We start from the raw sequence: 19,819 nt of genomic DNA on the forward strand, positions 1-19,819 counted from the left end.
CTTTTCTCTTTTAATTGATAAAATTAAGTATACTTTTTAATTAGTAAATTGATATATGATGCAGAAGTAACTTCGAATAACGTTATGAAACGAAAAGTTCCTCGAGATAAATCTTAAATCTTAACATCATCGATGTAAAAAATTAACTTTGTAATTATCGATTTAAAAAAAAAAAAAAACACAAACGAACAAATACGAGTATTAATGATGTAAATCCGAACGAGAGAAAAAAATAAATAAATAAATAAACAAATGAAAAAAACAAAACAAAAATACCTTAACCAAATAACAATTCAAGTGCACATTATTCGAACATTAATCTTTTCGCTTGAATTATTTTACATTAGAAGAAAAAAAAAAAAAAAAAGAAGAGAAAAGAAAAACAAAAGGACGAAAGGAAAGGCAATGGAGAAAAATCTTTTCCTTTCACGTATTCCAAATTTCAACTTATGTATCAATCTTTAAAAAAGAACAGAAAAGAACTTTAATGAAGATGTCGGAAAATAATATTTTTCCTTAGCTGCAATGATTAGAAATGATTTTAAACGAAGACAGAGATTTAAACCAATACATACATATATACATACATACATACATACATACATAAATATTTCTCTGCTGGTCATTTATATCGCGTTGAGTTGAAATTGTAGAGTTGAATTGATTTACGTGAAAGAAAGAGAAGAAAAAGAAGAAGAAGAAAAAGAAGAAGAAGAAATAATACAAGAATGAGAATGGCGGACGAGTATATCTTTGAAAGTCTATTGATGTTTAGTATCTTGACCCATTGTAGTTGTCATAGTTGTTGTCTCCTCGTAAATACTTCGTCGATTATGGCTTTTGGGGACATAGAAGAAACTCGTCTTGGGTTTGGTTACTTCAGCGATCATTCCTTTTAAGAGTTCATTGTTCATACGTTCGTTCATTCGTTCGACATTTTTTTCATGAACGCGATCGTTCAAAGAGATTAACTTTAAGTGAGAGATTTAAGTAAGTATGCTAAGTATTTAAAAAAAAAAAAAAAAAAAAATGTTATATAGTAAGATTTCTTGTTCGTCATTAACAACTTCGCAACGTGTAACGATTAATTAAAAAAAGTGTATCTCTCTCTCTCTCTCTCTCTCGATTTAGACGTAATATCACATTTTTTCTTCTTCTTTTTTCTTTTTTGCCTTGATTTATACATACATATTTATTCGACACTGTGTGGAATGGTTCTTTTTTTTTTCTATTTTTTTTGTCCTTTTTCCTTCTTATTTTTTCCCTCTCTCCCTTTCTTCTTCTTCTTTTTTTTTTTTTATGTGATCTTATTCTACAACGGAATTCATTTTTTTTTTCTGTTAGTGCTACTCCATTGAAAAATATTGACTTGTTGTTTGACGTTACCGCGACGTCATTTTATCTCTTACGTAGATATTACGAATTAGAATAGTTTCAATGAAAAGAAAAGTTTATCGGATGATAATTAATTATAATCGAATTTTATGAATTAAATTTATAAAAATTCATATACATATACACAAAAAGTCAACGATTCTATTAGTTATTTATTGTAAACGAAAGTAACAAGTAAAGGTTTATAAAAAAAATATTTTCATAAAAATTCGTTCATTTAATTAAATAATCGTGTACCAACACGCATATGTACTCATATCGAACGATTGTAAGGAAAACTGTTAAACGATATTTATGCAAGATAATGTTTTAAATGTTAATATTATTAACGATCTCAAAACGCGATAGATATAACACGCGGAAATAACTGACTATATCGTGCGATGAGATCTAACGACCTAATCGTTTAATGTTTCTCCGCGTACCGTTTGTTTTTTCTAGTCATTTTTTCTTTCTCTCTCCCCTGTTCTCTTTCTCTCTCTTTTCTTCTTCTTCTTCTTCTTCTTTTTTCTTTTTCTTGTTTTTCTTTTTTCAGCGAAACGATCCACGTTGCATAATGGACGATGGATGATCGCGTCAATGGAAGATTTTTAACAGAAATATGATTCATTGGATAATAAACGAATAGCTAAAATTGCTACGTGTGTAAGTAACGGATAATAAGCCGGAATCGATCGAGTTCTATTACGTGGAAGAAAAAAAAAAAAATAATAATAATAATAACAATTAACAAGAATGACTTTAGACAAAATAACAATTAACAAGAATTATTTTTCCTATCCATTACTATCCAGTACTATCCTTTTAATTATTTCTACTGATCGATTAGATAGTAAATATCTATATTTGCCGAATTATTTACATTTTTCTTCGTTTTAATATTCCTTGCAAATAATTTCTTCAAATTTCATTTTTCGTAGTAATAGTAATAGTAATAATAATGACAATGATAATTCGAGGGATCAATGGAAAATTCTATTTTCTATTCGAGCATAAAAATGTTCGAAACGTGAATATTATTTAAATCTTGTTATATGTAATATACTATATTATCCTACTATATTGATACTATTTAAATCCTATTAATATCTATTTCGATTTTCTGAATATCTAATTTTGAATATTAATAATAATAACGATAATAATAATAATAATTGGAGGGATCAAAATCATCGATTATACTTTCAATTAACGAGATTTAAAGAGATCAACATTTATCGTAAGTACTATCGAATTTTTTCATTTTCTAATCCCGACGAATAAATCTTATTTCTAATAACAAAAATAATAATAATAACAACAATAACAATAATAACTGATTCTACTTTCAATTAGTTTAAGAAAGTTATAATAAATTATTTAAAAAGTCATTAAAAGAAACATTTATAATAAATCATATATCCATAATTTAATGAATTTTCTAATACTCTAGAAAAAAAGAAGGATCTTCTTTCAGATGAATAAAAATTTTTTATACGTACAATGGTATCTAACAACAACAACAATAATAATAATAATAATAATAATGACAACAACAAAAATAATATATTTGTTTTTCGAAAGTCGACCGTGGGATCAATAGCAAATTCTATTTCTTCCAATTAGCATAAAGAGGCCGGGACTTATGATAAAAAAAAGAGAGAGAAAGAGAGAGAGAGAGAGAGAGAGAAAAAAAGAAAAAGGATAGAAACTATAGCTAGAGGTGACTCGTTGACATTTGTAATTGCTTCGATGCATCTTTGACGTCACGCTACTATGGTCGTTGCATATACCATGATATTAGATATTAGATAGTTCGAGTCTTCTTCGAAATAGAGATTGCATCGATTTAACGTAAAAGAAAAGAAAAGAAAAGAAAAAAAAACAAACAAAAAGAAAAACAAAAACAAAAGGAAAAACAAGAATCAACGTAGAAATAACATCTTGATCGTTCTTGTTGCATTTTCCGATCAATCAAGATTTTTCATTAATCTTAATCGTATATCTATTATGAAATATGAAGAAAAAAAAAGAGAGGAAAAAAGGAAAACAATGAGAAAAAAAAAATATATATATATATAATGTTGTTAATCTCGCGTATCAATCAACGTATATCGAGTAAGTATGTACTATGATTATTATGTATTATGATTTAAGTATGTATTATGATTCGTCATGAATAAAGTCACGTGAATGATCATTCTCACTTTCATTCAAAGCTATAAAAGATTATAGATGTGATATCTATGTAAAACTTTCTCGTGAAATGTTTAGAAAGATTTTTATTAAATCGATTCTGTACGAATATTTTTTTTTCTTTTTTTTTTTTTACTAGAGGGAGAGAGAGACGAATAATTTTCTCTTCTCTCTTCTTTTCTTTCTTTTTTCTTTCTCCTTTCTTTCAACAATCAAAGTCTACAGTCGAAAATTAGAAAGCTCTTTTCTCCGTTTCTTTTTCTTTCTTTCTTTTTTTTTTTTTTCTTATGCTACGCTTATAAATTCGTATCATCGCGAGTCGAGTTGAACGATTGAAGAATGATCTCATTCAGACAATTTTAAATTCAAAGTGAATGGATCATCTCGATCGAAAAGAATTTATTTCTTTTTTTTCTTTTTTATTTATTTATTTTTGTTCCTCTTCTTCTTTTTCGTCGAACTTCTAATCGTTAACGATTAGAAAATCTCACTTTGCCTTTGTTTTTTTGTTTCTTTTTTTTACGCGCGATAAAATTCGCGTCTCTTTAGTCCCGTTTAAAATTGATAAGTATCTTTTTGAATTTAATTGATTCAAACGTGATCAAAGTCGCGTGACGATGATCACAATTATAAAATACTCGTAGATCATCGATATTAATTTTTCTTTTTTTTTTTCGAGTAAACGATAGAAATATTTTTTTGGGGGGAATAGAAGAAAGAAATCTGAACGATCGATTTTCCAAAAATAATATTTCCTTCGTTTCAACAAAAAAGAAAAGAAAAGAATCAAGAAAATTCGTGATTTTTTTAATTAAAGAAAAAAAAATTATATATGTATATATATATATACATATATATATATATATATATATATATATATATATATATAAGAAATTTGTCAATATTTATTCGAACAATAAATTCAAATTTGATAATCTCACCTTGTATAATCTCGGTACAGTCCGCAAAACGAAAGACTTGTTGGCCTTTAGGGTTGCTGTTGTTAGGCGTTCGAAGAGATCATCAATAATGATATCACAACAACCAAAATTAATGCAAAAGTGCAAAATTAATTAACAACAACAGTGACAACAGTCTCAAAAGATATCAGTTCTCAAAGATTAGGTTTTCGAGAGTATGCTAGTCCAAGTAGTAATAATAATAATAATAATAATAATAATAATAATAATAATAATAATAATAATAATAATAATAATAATAATAATAACAATAACAATAACAATAATAATCAAGTTAGTCGATTTATATCATTTCAAAGCAAATGTAGTACTATACTCTTGTATATTTTTATATTTTTTTCTTCTATCTTTCTCGTAAGATAAAAATTAAATGATAATAATAACTATTCATTTATACTCGATGATTGCAAACGATAAACATACGTGTACGAACTTTGATATGTAAATGCACTCGTTGATAAAAAAAAAAAAAAAACAGTTTCGATTGTCTTCGTTCACTTTGTCTCCGACGAATTCAAAAAAAAAGAATAAAATAAAATAAAATAATCAACCATTCTCACTTTCGAAACTTAAAACGTAACAAACAGTCAATTTCAATTCGATTTTGATCACATTACGATATGTGCTATTCTCCATGACTATATTGGACAACAAAAATGTTGTTTTTCTTTTTTCACTTCTTCTCCCTGACTCTCTCTTTCTCTTTCAGCATCATCTCTCTTTCCTTTTTTCTTCCGTATTCTTTCATTTTTGTATATCTCGCTACTCTTTTTTGAGATTAGATTTGAGATGAGAAAATTTAAAATAAAAAAAAAAAACAGTCGAGATTGAAAAAGAGAGAATTTGTTTGTTAGATCGTCGATTTGCTTGGTTGCTTGCTTGTTTGCTTGTTTGCTCGTGTAAAAAAAAAAAAACAAAATAAAATATCTTTCGTATCGTAGGGACTTGTGACTCTTCTGACTCGTCCAGAGAACAGCCTCTGATAGGTTTAATATCTGTATCCGTGCCAGTCCCCGTGTACCCTCGAACCAATTTTCTCACGCTTTGTATATCGCCGACTCGACATTGTCGAGTCTCGATACTATCTATCTATATCGAATGGTCTGTATACAATAATACAGGTAATTACATATATATATATTTCTTTTTCTGTTTTTCGAAAAATAATAACAATCCTTTTTTATCTTCTTTTATTTTTTATTTTTTTTTTATATTTCTTTATTTATTTTCTTCTCATCTCTGAAATTTTCTTTCGATCGATTTAAATACGTTGTTTTCGATTAGAATTTAGACGTTCTATCAGAATTTATCAAATTCGATTCGTCAAATTACGTTTTTATTCTCTTATTTTTTTTCGTCGATATCTATTATTATTATTCAACTCTCGTCTCTGCAAGTAAGATTTGCTTTAATTCGATTTACGTTTCAATTGATATTCTCCTTTGAAAATTTACAAAGTGTTTCACGCAACATCGTTGTTACATCCATTAATAGTAAACCACAATGATCCTTTTTCGAAATTGTCGTTGAACATTTTTCGATGGAATTTTTCCTTTTTGTTTTTCTTTTTTTTGTTTTTTAACGTTTTTATTATTTTCAATTAATTTCCTTCCATCAGAATTTACAAAATGGTTCATAAACGTACAATAGTGTTCTAACTCGACAATTCGTTTTTTAATAGTATTAGAATCTTTTATTTGAATTTTTCTTTTGTTTTTTTTCGTTTTTAATTTCCTGCTCTGAAATTTCTTATCGTCTTCAAAAAATCATAATAATCATCCCTCTACAGTATCGAACGTTTCATTCGAATTTATTGATTTTCTCAATTCTAAAATTGCTCGAGAACGAATACAAATTCCCTACATAGAATAAATTCTCTCCATGGATCTTTTTCTCTCTTCCAAATCTCCTCTTTCCCGCTCTGCAACCCTCAAAATCTTGTATATCTCGAATCAAACTTTTCGTAGTTCTCTCAGTAACACATCTTGTCGTTTCTAACGAAAGCAACAAGCAAAATACGTTTTCACGTTTTCTCGCGCAATCTTTTCTCGATCATATTCTTCAAAATCAGATATAGATCTATATGAAATTAATCTCTGTTCATTTTCAACTCACGTTCGACTCGTTCACGTAACGAGTCGTTCCATTTCTTTCTTTTATTCATTTTCTCTTAGATCGAGTTTAGAAATTTTGAACGAGGGCAGAACGTAGTAGAAATGCTAATAATAATAATAATAATAATAATAATAATAATAATAATAATAATAATAATAATAATAATAATAATAATAATAATAATAATAATAATAATAACAATAATAATAATAATAGTAAACAAAGTAGAAAAAAAAAGAAAGAAAAAAGAAAAAATCAAAGGGGACAAAAAAAGGAAACTACCGAGTAAAAGAAAAAAAAAATAATCAGAGCTCGTTGTCGAAGAAACGATCAACATCGACGATGCAACGTCGACCAAGAGACAACGACGATAACAACGACAACGACAACGACGACGAGAGGCTCCGCACAACGAGATGCACACTGAGAGCTTTGTCTATCGTGTAGACTGTAGGGTTCGTAGGTACGAGCCACTTGACGCTGTTAAAAGACCCTCTCGCAAGAGGGGACCACGTTACAGACCGTTATATGAACGTTACGTTATTACGAAAGTGGTCTAACAATAAGTCATTCGACTATTTCTCGTTTCGACATTTTTTTTTCTTTTTTTTTTTTTTCTACATTTCGATCAAATCATACAAAAATTATTACGAAACTGGTCCAACAATAAGTCATTCGAGTATTCTTCGTTTCGACATTTTCTTTTTTTTTTTTTTCTTTTTTTTTTCTCTCTCTTTTTCTTCCTCTTTCTTTTCTACGTTTCAATGAAATCATAGAAAAATTATTACGAAAGTGTTCCAATAATATAATCACTCTGATATTTTTCGTTTCGACATTTTCTTCTTCTTCTTCTTTTTTTTTTTCTTTTCTTTTCTCTCTTCTCTTCCTTTTTTTTTTCTTTTTTCTTATTTCTTTTTTACATCTCAATCAAATTATACAAAAATTATTTTTCCATAATGCGAGAAATAGAAATAGAAAGATAGAGAGAGAGAGAGAGAGAAGCGCGGAAAGAAAATGAGTGTATTTGTTTTTGAAAAAAAAAAAATAAAATAAAATAAAATAATGATAACTATAATTCTTGTGTTTTGAATAATGAAAATTATTGACATAAATTAAGTATCTTACATATGCGCGATGTTATTGTATCTATTTGGATATTTCGACGTTTCAATTTGATTTGAATTATTGAAAAATTGTTCTTTCGTAACGTCGAATGCAGAAAGAAAAGATATTTTTAAATTCTTCTTAAATGACTAAAGAAATTATTTTTAGTGTCGATGTAAAAATATCTTCAACGAGAAAAATAATAATTTCTTTTAATTTGAAACGCTTACGAGTTAATTAAAATTTCGAAATACGTATTATGGCGCTTGAAAAAAAAAAAATTATTTCTTCTCTAATTAATCGGATAAACGATGAAAAAAATATTTTACATTTATTTTTCAACGAACAAATTTTGTTCTCACTTTTAAATAATAATAATTATACGTGTATACATACATATATAAATATTGCAATATTTTAATATATAACAAATAATTGTTGAAAAAGAAATTTTTAAACTGTTGCTATAATGTCCGAGTATATATGTTATATTTATATATCTATATATATATATATGTCTTAATATCTCAAATAAATTAGACCACTTTCACAATCACCAGTTCATATCTACGAGATATTCTTTCTCTCTCTCTTTCTCCCTCTTATTCTCTAATCAAAGAGATAAGCCTTTCAAACATTAACGATCACAGATTTCGAAGTTGAACATTTGTTTGAAAGTAATAAAATATCAACGGAAGTAACTAAGGATCGATCCATCAATCGATCAATCGATCGAAACAAAATGATTCAAGAAGGGAAAAAACCTGACATATAATATATATATATATATATATATATATATATATATATATATATAGATATAAAGATGAAGCCGTGATTCATCGTCATCCTGGTTAAATTCCAGAGAGCTTGTTCGTGACAGCGAATCGATAAATAAATCAACAGATTAGAGTTATATGTGAGTGAATATCGATTTAGTCGATAGTTATTTCCCAAAGGAAATATTTACGTGATCGATACAGCCGATCCCTTTTCCAGGAAGGATAGAAATGAAAGGAACGAGGATGATGCTTGTCATCATCGTTGTTCGTCCAAGGATCTCTATCGATTTTATTCTTGAGACATAGTTGAGACGATACACGGTGAAGTATATCTTCTTTCAATTCTTACACATTTTTCAATGATATATAAACATTTTTTGTAATGTCCAATATAGATGATATCGTATTCAAAAACATTGTAAATATTTTATTTGATAAAATCTTTTATTTAAGATTGACGAATATATATGTATATACGTATGCATGTGTATATATATATATATATATATATGGTATATATTCAATATTTTTTAATAGATGTATATGTATATCAATTGAATGAATCAGATAAATTTTGGAAAAAAAAATATATATATATATATGTTAAATATGTATAATATGTATTTAAAAAAAATTGTGAATATTTTATTTAATAAAATCTTTTATTAATAAAAATATATTTTTTGTATATATATATATATATGTTTATATACACATAAGAAATATATTTTCCAACTTTTAATAAATATATATTATCTAATAAAATTTTTTATAAAAAATTGATGATACACACCCACACATATATATATATATATCAATCCAATATTGTTACATATATTATATATAACAATAATATACCAATGAAATGCATCCTACAAATATTTCTTAAATACGTATATATACCACCTATTAATTCCAATCAATTATCAACAATACCAGTAACGATTTTTAATAAAAAACATTGACGATAATGCATAAAAAAAACCTACTCAACGCTTTATCTATCTCTCTCTGAAAAAATAAATAAAAAGAAAAAAAAAATAAAACAAATACAAAAAAAAAAAATAATAAAGAATCGATCGAGATAGAAAAGAATCTTCTTTTTTTCTTTTTCTCTCTTTTCTACTCTCTCTCTCTCTACTACTACTACTACTACTACTACTACTACTACTACTACTACTACTACTACTACTATTAATAGTTTAAAGAACTATATTGTTCTGATATCGGTATAACTACATTAGACAAGTTGAGGCCACGCGGCCTCAAGAGAAAAGGTAAAACGGTCGTTTGCTTTGGAGAGAAGGCAGATGTAGGAGAAGAGAGAATTTCCTTTTGCAGTTCCATAGCACGCTATGTGTACGCTATAAATAACTTGGCAACCTCCCAGAGAACGGAAAGTAGTTCGCCTTCGAGTTCCGTAACGAATTCTCAGGATTGCTTTCTGGATCGGTAGCGATACGCAAGTTATACTTGCTTTCGTCGCAATTAATTAATACTTAAGAGATACGACCGGACACGAACTTCTTACTTTGCTTCCGTACTTTTATCTCTCTCTCTCTCTTTCTCTCTTTCTCTCTCTCTCTCTCTCTCTCTCTCTCTATCTCTATCTCTCTCTCTCTTTCTTTTTTTCTGTCTCTTTTTCTCTTTAAATTCAATTGCATTCGGTAAAGATCGTTGTACCGAAGTATTTATACACATATATCGATATTTATTGATACGTTTTCAAGTACGTATTGGGTAATAAAGAATTGAATTGGTTCGGAGTAAAAGTGGGGGGGTTGGTTGAGGGGTGGGGCTGGAGGAGAAGAAGAACCGCACGTGGCAATGAGTAATGTCGGAATCGTCAGTAATTCCTCTTTTTCTTTTTTTTTTTCTTTTTTTCTTAGATCTTCGTGTTCTTGTGAACAATTAACGGTAATAGGGTTTCATTCATTATTTGATATCTATATAGATCGTGTTTTTCTTTTCTCTTTTTTTTTTTTAATGTATATATATATTAATGTTAATTGTATTAATAATAATCAATGTTAATTATTGTTAATAATTAGCTAAGAATTAATTATTACCGAATATCGTATTTTTACTGATATTATTTACTATTAATATATAGCTATATCTTGTTTTGATCAGAAAATATTTTTTCGATAAAAAATTAATAGTATTTTTACAATTTTATATATATAATTATAAAAATTTTAATATACGTATATATATATATATAATATTATTATTTATTATTTATGAAGTTTTATACTCTGTTCTAATTATACTATTATTTAATTATATAAAGCATAACACACAATAATATTATTATTTAAAAAGAATTAAGAAACAGATAGAGAGAGAAAGAGATAGACAGATAAAAAAATAAAAAGATAAAAAAAGATATAAAAGATCGTGGGAGCAAAGCTTGAAATCGTCATACCTTTCAAAGATCGGTAGTACTCGGAAGACTTTATCTCGTAAGTGTAATTCGAACATAGTGAACGCATGAGTTATACGAATCATTCGAACAGGAAGTAGAAAGAGAAAGATGATGAAGAAGAAAAAGAGAAGGAGAAGAAGAAGAGGAAGATGAAGGACGCATGAAAGAGATGCAAGAACAAAACTAATAAAGAAAATGAAAGATATAAGGAGAGATTTATAAAAAGAGATTAACAAAATTTCTAAATTGATTCGAATTCGAATAATAATTGGTAATCGATCGTAAATAATATTTTCGAAAAATAATCGCACTATTTTTCGTCTCTTTCTCTCCATCTTAAAAATCAAAATTAATTTATTTTCATATTAAATTCACATATCAAATTATTATTCGTTGAATTTGCGATCAGTGTTTGAAAGTTGATTAAAGTTTTTTTTTTCCTTTTTTCTTTTTTTTTTTTAACAGTCGAACTACTTTCTATCTTTTTCTCCTCCCTTTTTATTTTTCATGTAATTTCATGTAATATTAACGAAAGATTCATTTTTTATCGAAAATCGAACTAATCGTTTTTCCCTTATTCGATATTCCAAATAATTTTTCGATTAAATTATTTTTCGAATTGGTTTATTTTTGTATATGTAATAATGATTAAAACGAAGCTAGATTAAGAAATAAATTATCGTTTATCATGGTAGTTAAAAGACCTAGGTATAGGAAGTTTGCCGACGGTGCATGATCGAGCTAAGTAAGTATATATATATGTATATATATATATATATACATATGTGTTTATGTATATATGTATGTATGCATTTTTAGACGATCCTTATTCATCCTCGTATTACTACGTGCGAGTCATTGTTCATTGAAGAAATTAAAGTCTCTTAACGACATTAATTCGTATTTATTTTTCTTTTTCTTTTTTTCTTTTTTTTTTTTTTCTCAATCAAGAGTATCAAGATTATTTTTCTAACAACGAAGATATATAATACTTGTAAGATACCGTATGTCCCAACAACAACGAAAAATCATTCCTTTGCCAACTCGAAGATTTCTATCATTTTTATCAATGATCGTTACGATCGACGATCCAAAAAAAAAAAGAGAGAAAAAAAAAAGAAAAAAAACATAGTCTCTCCTTCAAACTCGAATCAACAGAAAATTTCTATAATTTTTCTATCACCCTCGAAGCCAATAACAATCCATTGAAAAAATTCATGATCGTTCTGACAATGAATGATCACGTAGAAACAACACTCGATCTACGATAGATCCTGATCCTGACATCAACGATGATGTTCGTAGGGGAAAAAAAAAAAAAAGAAAAAGAAAAAAGAAACATCTTCCATTCGTGAATTTAAAGAAGAACAAAAAATCCGTCGCATCTCTCATCTCGTTTGCCATCGTTCCAAGTCGACTCCATCGTCGTCAAAAATCTTTTTGGAAATGAAAAAAAAAAAAAAAAGAAAAGAAAGAAAGAAAAAGAAATTTAATGAACTATATGAATGATTTCTAAGTTCGAACAAGTTTATCCTTTCTCATAATCGAATCGCGGATGGATGAAACACGAGCCCCTCGTACGTCGTATTCGTGTCCGCCGCCGTCAGCGGGTCAAGATCACGTTACAATGACGTCGACGTAATAATGAGAGAGAAAAAGAGAGAGAAAGAGAGAAATAGAGAGAGAGAGAGAGAGAGAGAGAGAGAAAGAGAGAGAAATAGAGAAAAAGAGAGAGAAAAAAGAGAGAGAGAGAGAGAGGATTAAAACGAGTAGCAAAGAGTAAAAGACTGAAGGGACACATATCTCTCTCTCTCTCTCTCTCTCTCTCTCTCTATCTCTATCTATCTCTCTCTGTTTCTCTATTCATATATCTATCCATCTCTCTTTCTCAAACGACTGAAACTCGTCCTCGATGTTTGTCCTCGTCGATTCGCCAACAAGTTTTCTTCATCTTCCAACATCGTATGTATAATAGTAATAGTAGTAATATCATCATCATCATCATCATCATCATCATCATCATCACGATCGTATTGGGAGGACAGTGAATAGTGCGACAGTGACAAAGAATAAGAGCAATTGAGCCGAATTAAAGGGACCAATTATGACGAAGAAGACAAGGAAGGATGGGGGCCTATGGTTAGGCAGACAGCTGGGTACGCACACTGACTTCACTGACTGACTCTGACTGACTCTGAGTGACTCTGAGTGACTCTGACTCTGAATCTTTTCTGTCGACGATCATCCATTCGCCGCTGCGTGCAAAAGCGTGGTGTTAATGTTCAGGGTGAGAACGAAGAACGACGCGATCTTGTTTCGTTGGACACGTCATTCCTCGCAACCAGTACGAGGAATCACACTGTTTCTCTCTCTCTCTCTCTCTCTCTCTCTCTGTCTCTCTTTCATTCTTATTCTCTCATAGTCGTTGATCCTATAGTTGAAATCTTATCACGTGATCTTTATACACGAGATACAAGTAAGTAATCACTCAAGACGATAATAATCGTCAGGAGAAAATTCATTTTCACGAATCGTTTTCCACGATAATTCGTATAACGACTTAATTAATTAATGAACTAATTAATTAATTGATCTATCAACGAATCGTTAATACGGATCTTCCACGAGTTTAATTAATACGGACGTATATACATAATACGTTCGAGTATTATCTTATACAATTCAGAAAAAGAGAAAAATATGAGCAAGATAAAAAGATGAAAAAAAAAAAGAAAAGAAAAGAAAAGATGAACACGAAGCAGAGAAAAAAGTTTTCGTTACTTTACATACCTCGAGAGATCCTGGATTAATCCAAGGTACGGCAAGAAGTCAGCAATAAGATGTACAGCGAGCGAATTTCGAAATCGAGTGAGATTAAAGTAGCAACGGTGGCAATGGCGGCGGTAAGGGTGTATTCGTACGTATATATATATATATATATATATATATATATATATATATCGAAGGTTACAGAGAATTCGTTCTATCTGTTCTCTCTGACGTCCCTCGTACGCGTTCGACTTTCTTCTGACCGCGGCGTCGCGACGTTCCGCGTCTAATATAGAGAGACACCTCGCAACGGGTGTTCGCCGTCGGCGCGCTGCCACCACCGTCTTCGTCTTCGTCCTTGTCGTTGTCGTATATCGTTGTCTTCGTCAACGCCTATCGTAAAAACATATCCTACCCTTTCATCGAAGATCTCTTCTCTCTACACACCCCCTGTGGAGTTTCTCACCAATACCTTTAACCTCTACGTCGTTCATTCGTTCGTTCGTTCGTTCATCCTTCCTTCATTCGTTTCTTACAATTTCTTTCAATCCCCTCCTACCACCAACATCTATCCACCCTTTTTACTCCTCCTCCTTCTCCTCCTTCTTCATCTTCTTCTTTTTCTTCTTTTTCTTCTTTGAACTCTATCGTAGTCCTCCTCCTCGTGCCTCCTTGATACTATATGAGAACCTAATTGTAGTAGTCATGATAGGTAGAAATAGAAGTCGCCGGCAATTTTCCTATACTACTCCTCCTTCCTTCTTTTTTATCTTTTACTTACTTTTTTTCTATTCCTCTTTCTCTCTCTCTCTTGCTTTCTTTCTTTTTTTTTTCCTCTCTTCTCAAGTAATGAATAACCAGAGACCGTTCTCCGTACTTACCATTTACGTCCTACCGCTCCCACTCACCCCTCCGACTCCCACTCCATTCCCTTCAATATCTCACATTTTCCTTTCATGTCGATCGAAACGCACGCATTATAATCGTCTGGAAATATTATTTTCTTCGTCTCTATATGTCTCTCTCTCTCTCTCTCTCTCTCTCTCTCTCTCTCTCTCTTTTTTTCTTTCACTTTCAATCTTTTTTATTTTTATTTTTGAAAGAGAGAAATCGTGTCTCCTTCTCGTGTTTTTCTCTCTCTCTCTTTTTATCTCGCACGATCAGAACTCTAACACATGGATAACCAAAGGTATGATACAACATAACGTGGGCGTAGAACTCGTCAATGAAAACGGATGATAACCGACAATTTTAGGATCGGTCCACGTGGACCAATCAAAATCGCCTCGCGTCGCCTTGCTCTCGTTGACACGTGTCGGTGAAAGACAGAGAAAAAGAAACAGAGAAAGAAAAGGAAAAAAGAAGAGAAAAAAACAACATTCATGAATTTATACTTTTACACAGTACGTATGATATGTCTTTACATGTTCTTTTTTTATGAAATCTTTTTTTCATCTCTCTCTCTCTCTCTCCTTCTCCTTCCTTTCTGTCTTCAAAAAAATTTTTTTTTGAATGAACTTATAGTACGAAAGGTCATTGTAACGTGGATAAAAAGAATTTCGAAAGAGTAGATTTTGTCGATCGTCGACGACGACGGAGAAATCAAAAGAGAAAGAAAAGAAAAAAAAAAGAAAAAGAAAAGGAACAGAAAAAAGAAAGAAAAAAGAAAAGAAGAAATAAGTAACTCGTTATATGAGATTCAACGTGCGTACAATGAAATACTCTTTTAGATTCGAATTCATCGGATTGTACTAACTAACTTTTGGATTCTTGCCTCGTTTTCTTAGTTAGCGGGCGTGTAAAATTCTTGGCCAAAGGCAAATATGTATATGTACAAGTATACTATATACATGCCTCTCTCTGTGTGTGTGTGTGTGTGTGTGTGTGTGTGTGTGTGTGTGTGTGTGTGTGTGTGTGTGTGTGTGTGTGTGTGTGTACATACATATGTACGTAGTCTCAGAACACTTGGCCTCGCGAGCAAACGACCGACTGACAGCCAATGTCCTCTATCCTTATCTTTCTCTTTTTCTCTTTCTCTTTTTCTCTTGTAAGATAGGTAGAAAGAGAAAAAGAGAGAAACACAGAGAGACAGAGAGAAAGAGAAAGAGAGAAAGAGAGAATGCTCTCCTTTCGTTTTCTTTCTACCGGCGCTGCCACGCTGTCTAGGAAGCAACCTAACCAGGCTGTTGCTTGCTCTCTCTCTCTCTCTCTCTCTCTCTCTCTTTTTCTCTTTTTCTATCTCTCTCTCTCTCTTTTTTTAACACATTTTCTTCAATTTCATATTTCATTTTAAAGGAAAGTTCTTTTATATAACGTTTCGTCAGATATTTTGCTACGTACCAGATAGTAAAAGCTGGTAATATCGAGTACATTATGTTAAAATTGTATTTTTGATCAAAACGATTTGTAAGATTAATTATATTGGATAAGTATTATTCTTTGTATATATTTTTTATATATGTATATATTTCTTGTTTTTTTTCTATTAATAAATTTTTTAAATATTCGTATCCATTAATTCTAATCATGTGTATGTTTGTGTGGTAAAAATCATTTCTTCTAATTTGTCGAAAAGTTATATTTGCTCTCTCTTTTTCTCTTTCTCTTTCTCTCTCTCTCTCTCTCTCTCTCTTTTTCACTAAAACATTTTCATTATTTCACTCGAAAAAGAAAAATTCTACAGCACCTCTCTGATATTAATATTTTCCTGTCGTATAAATTTTTCGTATCAATTCCATTGCAAAAAGAATTTTCTTTCTAATTCACGAACTAATCGATCAGAGAACAGAGAACATTTCTCTTCGTATTTACATACGTGTATACATACATACATACATACATATATATATATTTTTTTTTTAATAAATTGAATATACATATTAATTCTCGATCCGTGCATACGCGATAGAAATTATTTCTAATTCGATCAAAAAAAAAAAAAAGAAAAAGAAAAAAAATAAAAGAGAAAAGAAAGAGAAAAAAAACACATGAAAAAAAATCGAATTAGGAAGCAATAGCACGTAAAAAAAAATTCTTTTATAGCTCGTAAAAAGAGAGATAGATAGATAGATAGATAGATAGATAGGTAGATGAATAGAGAGAAAGAAAGAAAGAGAGAGAGACTTTGTAGAGAAAACATTTAAGGCGGGTCACGTGCCAAACGTAAAGAATCGTCTTTTACCTTTAAGAACGTGTACGTAAGACGCGTATGTAAGAGAGAGATAGATAGTGAGTATACGGTGTTCGAGTTATGTAGGCACATTTCGTATTACGATCGCACGGTTCTTTCGAAACGAGTATAGAATGTTTGGAAAGGAATTGAATGAGACACGAATCTCTCACAATTTTTTCTCTCTCTCTCTCTCTCTTTCTCTCTCGCTCTATCTATCTATCTATCCATCTCTCTCTCTCTCTCTCTCTCTCTCTCTTTCTTCATTCAACTTTTGTCTTTGTCGTTTTCACGAAAGAATCGAGGGAAAAGGAAAAAGAGAAAGAGAGAGAGAGAGAGAGAAAAGAAAAGAAAATAACAAAATCCTTGTTTTAAATGGATAATAGTCCTCCAAAGAGACATTTTACAGTTACGAGAAAGAAACGGAGCTGTCTGTAAAGTAAATAAAAAATGAACGATTTATGGTAGGCATTGTATTTATTAAAGAGATGGAAAATAGAACGGTCACGTTTTTTTTTTTTTTTCAAGTCAAATCACAACCCGTAAACTTCCTTGTTTCCTCCTTCTTCTTCATCTTTTCTTTTTTCTTTCTTTCTTTTGTTTACTTTTTCTTTCGGTCATAATCATTGACTTAATCAAAATCCGAAGAAAATTTTTATTAACAAACGTTTCAAACAAATCAAACGTAGAGACGATAAAAATTCTTTTCTCGAAAAGGAAGAATGTATTTATTCCTTTTAATCGTGATCAGAAATGTAACAGGTGATCTGATGATTCGTCGTAATCACATAGACAATAAATTTTCCAATGAATTAAAGATATTGATTAATAGTTGATTGTCAAATACGCGAGAGATTTGTTTGTCGAATGCGGCCACACCTCGACTTCACCTCCTGCTCCTCTTACAAACAAATTTCCACCACTACCACCTCCAATTCTCTCATTCTGGTGGACACCATGGTGCTTGTTTGATTCCACCTCCTCCTCCTCCTCCTCCTCCTTTTCCTCCTCCTCTTCCTCTTTCTTCTTGGTTCGTTTTCCGTTCGTTATGATGGCGTACCGGCGACGATTTCTTGGTAAGATAAGGGACTGCCTTCTATCTCTCTCTTTCTTTCTTTCTCTCTCTCTCTCTCTCTCTCTCTCTCTCTCTCTCTCTCTCTCTCTCTCTCTCTCTCTCTCTCTCTCTGTCTTTCTTTCTCGACTGACTCGCACCTGCGAATCTTCTCCTCTCTTTCTTTCTTTCTTATTACGTTAAAGAAAGAAAGAGAGAGAGAGAGAAAAGACGATAATGGACTGTCTCCACCTCGGATCGTTGGCGATCCAAGCAAGCAAGCAAGCAAGCAAGCAAGCAAGCAAGCAAGAACGCTGAGCTGTTCTAAGGGCGAAAGAGAGAGAAAGAGAAGAGAGAAGACAGAGAGAGAGAGAGAGAGAGAGAATACAACTATACGTTCTCCAGTCAAGGACTTTCGATCGTAAAGCTTCATGATCGTTAGTCGTTCTTTCTAGATCGAATCGGTCGATAATCGAGAGAGACAGAAAGACAGATAGAGAGAGAGAAAGAGAGAGAAATCGAAAGGTCGCTCATTCGAGGTAGTCTCATCGAAGGTGCCAAGCGGTCTACGAGTAGCCTGCTCCGTCGTGCCACTCTTCTCAGCAAAAACTAGCCGCACCTTGGAGAACGCACTGAGAGAGCTTCTGGTCCAACTCTTTGAGATCGTTTCATACGCGAGAAAGAGAGAGAGAGAGAGAGAGAGAGAGAGAGAGAGAGGGGAAAATGATTACATTAGAATTGATTTTCTCTGTCTCTTTCTCTCTTTCTGTCTTTTTGTAATCTCATTGTCAAATTGTGTTCCTCGCAAAATGTCCATTTTCATTTTCACGATAGATAAAAATATATCAGTTAACTTTGTTGAGAGAGAAAGAGGAGAATGATTTCGTTAAAGCAACCTTCTTGTTTCCTTCGTCTAATCTCATTGTAAAATCGTGTCCTTAACAAAACATCCATTTTAATGTCCACACCATATGGAAAAATCTAGAACATATACTAGTTGATATCATACTTAACATGAATTTCGTAAGAAAACGATCTAGATATATACGTACGTACGTACATATATACATATGTAAGGACGTACGTATGTATGTATGTATGTATGTATGTATGTATGTATGTATGTAAGTACATATAGCATTAATGTAAGGAAGGTTGAATGAATTTCTTCGAAGTTAGGAAGAGAGACACAAAGCTCTCTTCTATTTCTTCCTAACGGAAAGATCTAGAAAGTAGTCTTGTCGACGTATGAAAGAGAGAGAGAGAATCACAACGAACAATGTTCTTAGTATCGGCCTGTACAAATAACTACGTAGTAGATGTATATATATATATGTATATAGATCTATATACAACATAATTGTGTGTATGTATGTATATATGTTAGCTACATATGGCGAGTAGAACAGATCCTGCAGAATGATAAAACATTTAAAAGCTCCGTGAAAAATCTTTCCGAGTAATCGTTTAAACAACTTGTGTGGTTTTTCCCACGTGTTTCGTATACACTACCATTCACTTTGGTAGTTTCATTTACTTTACCATTAACTAGAGATAAATTTTTTGCTGTTTCATGTAAGAAGAAGTAAAGGAAAAAAAAAAGTAGAAGAAAATTACTTCCGGCAAACTGAAACGTGTTTCTCAATGTTTCTCTATGATCGATCGATCGATCGATCGATCGATCGGTCGAATCGAATCGAATCGAATCGAATTGAATCGAATCGAATCGAAACAACGTAAACGAGATTATTCTCGAAGAATTTCATTTCGATTCATCCGATGAGTGCTCCTTTTTCTTATTTGTTTTTCCGAGTATAAGAAAAATGTGATATAAAAATGACGAATTTTTTA

General features: G+C 30.9%; 1 protein-coding gene across 2 annotated transcripts in view; it reads right to left on the reverse strand.

Annotated features, from left to right (window-relative positions):
* Positions 1–14,011, reverse strand: part of LOC127061634 (ion transport peptide-like) — a 48,474-nt gene extending 34,463 nt beyond the window's left edge. The window contains exon 1 of one of the 2 annotated variants that reach the window (XM_050988788.1): positions 13,770–14,011. The gene's annotated coding sequence lies outside the window, so the exon portion shown is untranslated. Of the gene's footprint in view, positions 1–4,511; positions 4,643–13,769 lie in introns of those variants that run through there. The other variant, XM_050988790.1, reaches the window with a different exon arrangement.
* Between the last annotated feature and the right edge of the window lie 5,808 nt (positions 14,012–19,819).

Source organism: Vespula vulgaris, chromosome 2 (assembly GCF_905475345.1).
Source record: "Vespula vulgaris chromosome 2, iyVesVulg1.1, whole genome shotgun sequence".
In the NCBI taxonomy this organism is placed as follows: Eukaryota; Metazoa; Arthropoda; class Insecta; order Hymenoptera; family Vespidae; genus Vespula; species Vespula vulgaris.